This window comes from Leopardus geoffroyi, chromosome D2 (genome assembly GCF_018350155.1).
Source record: "Leopardus geoffroyi isolate Oge1 chromosome D2, O.geoffroyi_Oge1_pat1.0, whole genome shotgun sequence".
Classification (NCBI taxonomy): Eukaryota; Metazoa; Chordata; class Mammalia; order Carnivora; family Felidae; genus Leopardus; species Leopardus geoffroyi.
Window position 1 is genome coordinate 45,714,417 of NC_059334.1, and position 7,582 is coordinate 45,721,998.

The 7,582-nt window shown below is 38.0% G+C and overlaps 1 protein-coding gene across 7 annotated transcripts in view; it reads left to right on the forward strand.

Annotated features, from left to right (window-relative positions):
* The window catches only part of SHLD2 (shieldin complex subunit 2), an 83,862-nt gene that overhangs the window by 39,119 nt on the left and 37,161 nt on the right, over window positions 1–7,582 (forward strand). The window lies entirely within an intron of this gene.

Genomic DNA, 7,582 nt, shown 5'->3' on the forward strand with positions numbered 1-7,582 from the left:
TCAGCTGTCCTGTGTGGCTTTATAAACTGTTCAGTTCTTTTGCAAATGACACAATAATACATTTTAAGAGCGGTAACAATGGACATGTCTTTGACCCAATAATCCCGCACCTGGAAGATTACCACAAGATAATAATTGAAACGTGATGGTCAATGCCCCAAATCATTTATTGCAGCAATGACTATAATAGTGACAAGTTAGAAACAAATTAATGAATTGGAGATTAATGGTTAACTAAATTAGATTCATCACTGAATTATTAAGCTAGCATTAAAAATGATTAGGAACATTATAGATTGACATACAATGGTGGCCATATAAAACCGTGGAAACAGAATACGAACTTATTTCAATTTTATAGTTATAACTATATAAAAATATACATTAAAAAAACAAAACCTTGGAGGAAATACAATGGCTTGGTTTTTGTTTGTGTTACCAAGTGTGTGTGTATAGAGTGCCCAGGTTTTAAGACTAACATTTACTGAGTGAGTACTGTGTCCATCCCACAACAACACTGTAAGACAGGGATTGATGTTATTCTCATTTGACAGGTAAAGAAACTTGATTCCCATGTGACCTATAAAGAAATTTAACTTTTTGTTTTGGATGTTTTCAAATATATATAAAAGTAGCAAGATGAACCCTGTGTAATGATCACCTAGCTTCTACAATTTCAAGTTTACATTTTTAGCAAAGTCATAGAATAGAGTTGTAACCCATATACCCTACTCTAAAACCCATGTTTCTCATTACAGTCCTGTCTTGACTCTTCATTTTGTCATTTGATGCTATTGAATATCTATGATGCTTAGTGGTTTTGGTAAAATAGACGTAGAAAGGCATTATAACTGAAGTTTATAGGTTGGTAATAAGATGGAGAAAGCACTCTCTTTAAACCACATATATTTTGTAATAAGTATTTTTACTTGCAGTGTTCTGCAAAGACAAAACTTGCTGATACAGTTCATCCTGCTTTATAAATCTTTGACCCATTCATCAGACTCTGACCACTCTAAAGATAAAGGATTATGGTTGTATTGGTCTTTCTGACTGAAGTGGCCTTCTGCAGATTGAGAAATTGTGTAATTATTAACTACGGTAATGGATATGTACTTGCAAGTTTCATCTGGTATCTTAATGAGCTTTAACCCTCTGAGTGCACCCAAAACATACCCTAGAATCATTGAAATTTATCAGTTGTCTATAACAACTCTCCAGTCTGTGTATTTTTGCTTTGATAAATATTTTGTTTCCCCTGCCCTCACCTAGGATGCCCACATCCCATTCCCCTGTTCACATACTCACAACTCCTATAAATTACTGGATTTCATAGCAGCAGCCTTAGGTATAAAGACTTTGTAAAAAATTACTGTTTTTTAAATTAACAGGACCATACTTTCTAGTCCATTTTTTTTGGTGTGTGTGTGGGAAGTTCCACACTTGTGTTTTATAGAACTGATTCATTTCAGACATCTCTTTTCCCAGGAGATCTTTTCTGAACTCTCAAGATGCCCTGTGTCACCTCTGTGCACTTCCCCATCCTCCCCTGTCTACAGGGCACATAGAGCTCTAAATCTTGGGGACTTATGGCCTCATGGCCCTGTAACCATAAACCATACTAGAGTTGAGTCCAAGGACTGTGTAATCCAGGCTAGATATAAGGTCATTTAGTCAGATTTTCCCTTCAAGAAAGCTAAATAGAACGTTGCTTTTTTTTTTTTTTTTTTTTTTTGTCTACTGTGATTGTGTCAAATATAGTGAAACTAGAAATGTGTCTGATAATAGGGAGAGTGGTTGGTTAAATATAGATTGGTAAAGCATAATTGGATATTTAGTAGTTAAATGAAGGAGATTGGATGAAATTCTGCAGAGTTGTGTGGGGTGAAAAGAAGATGGTCCAAGGAAAAAGAAAGAAGAACCAGAGAGGTAGAAGAAACAGGAAAGCATAGCATTCTAGAAACGAAGGAAAGAGAGTTTTATGATTGGAGTAGTCCTGTACTGTGAGTGCTTATTTGACAATTTGGACTTCACTGTTGTCTTAACAGAGATAAGAAATAGAAGTCCGTTTGCAGGACATTTAGGAGAAAAGGTTAAGAAAGGACACAGAAGCAGTGAGTGTCTTAAACTATCTGTAAAAACGTTCTGGAGATTAAAAACGTTCTGTAGCTGGTGTCTCTTTGGTAAGGCAACTAAAGCTGCTTTCCTGGGTCCTGTGCTGGAGTGGGGGCAAGGGGACTTGGGGGCTGTATTGTACTCCTTTTTTTTTTTTCTGTATTTATTTAAATTTAGTTTCAAAATTTTGTCGTTAACTGTAGTCCAATGCAGATAATAGGCAGTCCTATTTTGGTTGGTAGCCCCCACCTTCTGCTTTCTAGGCACACCCCTGCATTTAATCCCATGGCAGTTCAATGTCACTATTGTGAATTGTCATTTTATCTCTCTCATCAGACTATTAAAACTCCCTGTTGTTATCGCTGAGTTCCCACTACTTAGCATAATGTCTGGCACATAGTATTGAGTAGGTATTTGTTATGTGAATGACTGAATGAAGAAACCAACAATTATCTGTCTCTTAAGCACAAAGTAATTCCAATTTGATGCTCTCACAGAATAAAAAAAAAAAAGAATGTTTCAGGAAAGAGGGACTTACAGTTTCAAGTAGTAGTAAGATAAGGATCAAATACTGACCTTTGGATTTAGCTATTAGAGGGCACTGGTTTTCATAGTAAAAAGTGTTCTAGCAAGATGCGTGGAGTAAGAGCTGTATTTAAGTGAGTTGAAGAATAAATGGGAAATAAGAACATAGAAACAAAATAGAAGTTTGCTTTTTTGTTTTGTTTTTTAAAGATTTGAGATTAAAGGGAAGAAACCATTGGAGAGAAACCCAAAGATTTAAGAGAAGGGAGGTCATTATCATAGTAATTTTATACATTTTATTTGAAAATGAGTGTTCTCACCTGCTTGTCAGTCTGTTTTATTTCTCCTTCTGCTTGGTTTGAACACATCTTCACAACTTGAAGGTTTTTGCTCTGCTATTTGGGGGCCCCCTAGTGGCCAATCTGGATAATGATATATAAGTAGTAAATTGTTGATTGGTCCAACATATAAGTTATTCCTTACACAGGTTATTCTTTCTGTGGATTAGACAAGGGTGGGATATGTAGTTATGGTAATTAGTGATGCTTACTTCTCTTTTATTTGTCAAAACTTGACACCTAAACACTATAATTTTGTTTCTATGGTAATAATTCATTATTGTGAACCTTGAAAATTGCAGTGTATCTTTGTTTAGCTGCTAACGCATTAATAACTGCCATCATTGTGCTCAATTCTTACTCTGCAATGTTAGATTTGGGTCCTTTGTTCTACAACTATTGGAACATCATATTCAGTTTGAAGATTGTAAAAGGAAAACCTGAATTACCAAGCAAAAAAGATTTAATTGTTGATGAATGAATGAAAATAATGCATATTCATTATTCATCACAATAAAACTTTTAAGATATAGAAAAAATTTAAAAATCATCCTTAATATTGCTTCTCAATGTTCTTCTTTCTAGGATTTTTTAATATTAAAATATTTTTGAACAATATGAGGAACACCTCTTTAACCACACCACACTAAAAAACAAACAAAAAAAAAAAACGTGTTCAGAACAGTTCAAGCCCTTTACTCTTTACCTATTATATCCCCATTCTTCTCTCCCAAAGTTAACCACAATCCTGAATTTGGTGTTTTGTACTCAGGCATATTTAAAAATGAATATATTGTAATTCAATACAGAGAGTAGCTATACTTGTGGTGAACATAGCATAATGTGTAAACTTGTCAAATCACTAAGTTGCACATCTGAAACTAATGTAACATTGTGTGTCAACTATACTCAAATTTAAAAAAAATACAAAAAATATTCAATATATTGATACCAAAAGTTACATATTTTTCAAATTGTTTCCTTCATTTAAAATTATATTTGTAAGATGTATCCATGCTGACCTGTAACTGCTTTTTACTGCCACATAGTACAGTAATCTTTCTCTGGATATTCCACGATGTATCCATTCTCCTCTCCAAGGGCTTTTAGGTTCCAAATTGTTTTTGCTTATAAAGTATCCCATGATCATTCTCATACATGTTGTCTTGTATACGTATATATGACCAGAGTTCTCCAGGGCAGAAACTTGGAAGTGGAATTATTTGGTAGAATGCTAATTTCCTGTTCTACCAGCAGTGTGAGAGTTCCCCAATCTTAGGTATCTCTGCATAAACCTTTTTGCAGTCCTGTGGGTATGAAACAGTATTTCTTAAGAGCAACAACAAAGAGGGCCACCTGGGTTGAGTGGCCTACTCTTGATTTTGGCTCAGGTCATGATCTCAGGGTCGTTGGATAGAGCCCCGTGCATTGGGCTCTGTGCTGAACATGGAGCCTGCTTGGGATCCTCTCTCTCTCTACCTCTGCCCCTTTCCCTGCCTTGTGTTTGCTTGTGCACATGCCATGTGCATGCTCTCTTCCTCTCTCTAAAATAAAATAGTAAAAAAAGCCAACACAGAAGTGAAGACTTGTATTACAGGATATTTGAAACATATAAAAGGAGAGTGATTAGTGCAGTGAGCCTCTGTGTGTTTCGTCATCCTGATGACACACGGCCCATCTTGCTTCATCTACACCCACCCTCCCTCTCCCTCCCAGTGTTCTAAAGGAATCTGAGATGTCACGCTGTCTTGCCTGCAGACACTCCTGCGTCTCTAGCACGTAACTCTTTCATACATAGCCTCGGTATCGTTATCTCACTAAAAACGAACAATAACCCCTTAATGTTATTAAACATTAGAGTTTCAGTTCCTCCAGCTGTCTTGTAATACAGATATTTTTACATTTGTGTCTTCAAGTTAGAATCTGAATAAGGTCTGTACATTATAATTGATGTCAGTCTACAGATTCCCTCCATTCTCCCTTATGACATCTACCTTGCGATGTTAGCAGTCACTTATGCTTATTGCCTAGAAAATCTGCTACTTCATCAGGAGTGGCAAAGTGGTGTGTTTCTGTCATTTCTTTTTTATTTGTTGGTTTATTAGCAGGATACCTCTGTAAAGAGAGATTTCTTCTCTTTAAATAGTTGGTCATCTTACAATACTGTTAGTAAAGAAAGGATAAAGTTTCTTTTCACTCACCAGCTTTTAAAACAATTGCTTAGTCACCAATATCCTCCAAGGTGATCACTGAGTGAGCTTGTTTTAGTTATCTTTGTGAACTCATGGGCTTAAACATATTTGGTGATTTGGTGTGTTTCAACCTATTATGGTAATTATTCTTATTGGTTGCTCAACTTTGGCCAGTGGGAACCTCTTTAAGTTGGCTCCTGAGTTATTTTTACACCATCCTAGTAGTCTTTGCTAGTTTTACTGCTGCCTGGTGTGATGAGATATTTCAGGTTTCTTTTGTACTCTTCCTGCTCCAGACGTGGAATCAGCCATTTCTCTAAGGAGTGCTGGTTACGTAGCTACCATCTGCATAGCGCACACATTGATGTTTCCAGCTCATTGTAACATTGTTTACATAGATAGTTTAGGCAGGCTGAGCTATTCTTATCAAGGAATGGTGGGAACCCTCCTGGAATTTAAATTCCTAGATGCCAACCTGGGCCCACCTTGCAAGCAAGCCGTCTTTAATGACGGGAGTCTCAGGCCTTACTGTGTTACCTCTTTTCTGCACAGCTGACTATTAGACATTTTGTGGTGGTGGGGAGTACGTAGAAAGTGGGTTGAAGAGTCAGGAGTTCAGAGGAAAGGTTGTGATGGAGGTAAACTTGTGATAGTCATTCGTGTATAGAAGGTATTCAGAGCCTGAGGCTGAGTGAAGTCACTTCAAGAGTGAGCATAGAGAGAGATCCAAGGACAGGCCCCTGAGCAAGAAGTTTGGCAATGAGGAGGAGCTAGCAGAGGAGATCAAGAAGGAGCAACTGCCGAAATAGAATGGAGTGGAGTGGGCACCAAGAGAATGTAGTATCCCTAAAGCCAAATTAATAGAGTGTTCAAGAAGGAAGGCATGGTCAGCAGTGTCAAATGCTGCTGATGGGCTTGAGTGAGCTGAAGATAGAGAGTTGACTCATCATGGCAATGTGGAGGTTATTGGGGGCCTCGAAATGTGCTGTTTTAGTGGAGTGGTTTGGACCAAAGCTTGAGAGGAGTGGGTTTAAGAGAGAACAAGAGAAGAGGGAGTATAGACAATTCTCTCAAGGAATGTTGCTGAAGAAGGGAGCAGAATGGTGCAACAGTTGGAGCGGCAAAGAAGGCGAGGAATAACAACATGAGAAGGAATGGTAGCATGTTTCTATGTGGATGGAGATGCTCCAGTACGGAGCAAAAAAAATAACGTAGGAGCGAAGGGGAGAATTATTGGAACCTGAGGAAGCACAAGGGAATAAGATCTAATGTCTAAGTGAGGAAGAGATGGCCTTGCATCGAAGCATGGACGGTCCATCCATAGTAACAGGAAGGTGGGCACAGTATATAACATGACAGGGATGGGTTGGTAGGAATGTTGTTGAGAGCTTGTAAATGAAGACGGTAGTAGCATGGTCACCAGCTGTACTCGAGGACTGGGGAAGAGATTCTGGAGACTTAGAGAATGAAGAGGTATGAAAGAGCTCCTTAGTGAGTGAGCAGATAGGGAAAGATAGATTCCTAGGTACCACCTGGAAGTTAGTGCTAATGAACTTAAAATGAGGCTAGTTTTCAGATGAAGGTGCAATTTTTTTTTTTCCTAGTTACTTCTAGCCCATGGGCTATAGGTGCAGAGTAGGTGGTGATTCAACCAGTGTTTGAGTTCAGCTGGGCAAATATCTTAGTGAGGAGAGCAGTAGAATTAGCGATGTGTGCTAGGGAGTGATTATAATAATGGACCATAGTGGCTGAGCTGGTTAAGGAGGGAAGTGAAGAATGAAGCTGTAAAAATGTGGTATGTATGATCAGTTGTAGATCCCGCACGTTCAGAAAGTTGTTGGAGTTGTGCATTTAGAGGGGGTGAGTAGGAAGATGGGAGAAGCTAGTCAGAGAGTTGAATGTTTAAAATTGAGTTTAGGGAAGGGTGTGCAGTTATTGATAATGGGAGGGTACATGACTATACGAATGGATAACTGGGATAAGGTGGAGAATACAGTCAATGGAGGAGAAGAGGTCAAGGAGCCGAGAGGCCAGGGATCATCCACACTGATATTGAAATCATAAGAATTATAATTGGATAAATTATTAGATTTGGAAAAGGTGACAATGAGTGAATCTTCAAGGATAAGAGTGACGGGAGATTATAGTTGTCATTTCTTGATGGTTCCTCCTTCCTATATACTTCCATACTTCTATATGGACTTTTCACGATTTGAAAACTTATCTTTTTACAAAGGACCCTATACTCTAATCAAAAGTCCTTAGTCATACCATGGTTTTTCATAACTCTGCCTGTTACTGATGCTGTTTCCTTTGTTTAAATGCTCTTAGCCACAATGCTTGCTTTCCGTAGCTGCGTTCTTCCCTGGCTGATGGTCGTTTCCTGTTTATAGTCTATAGTATCCATTACAT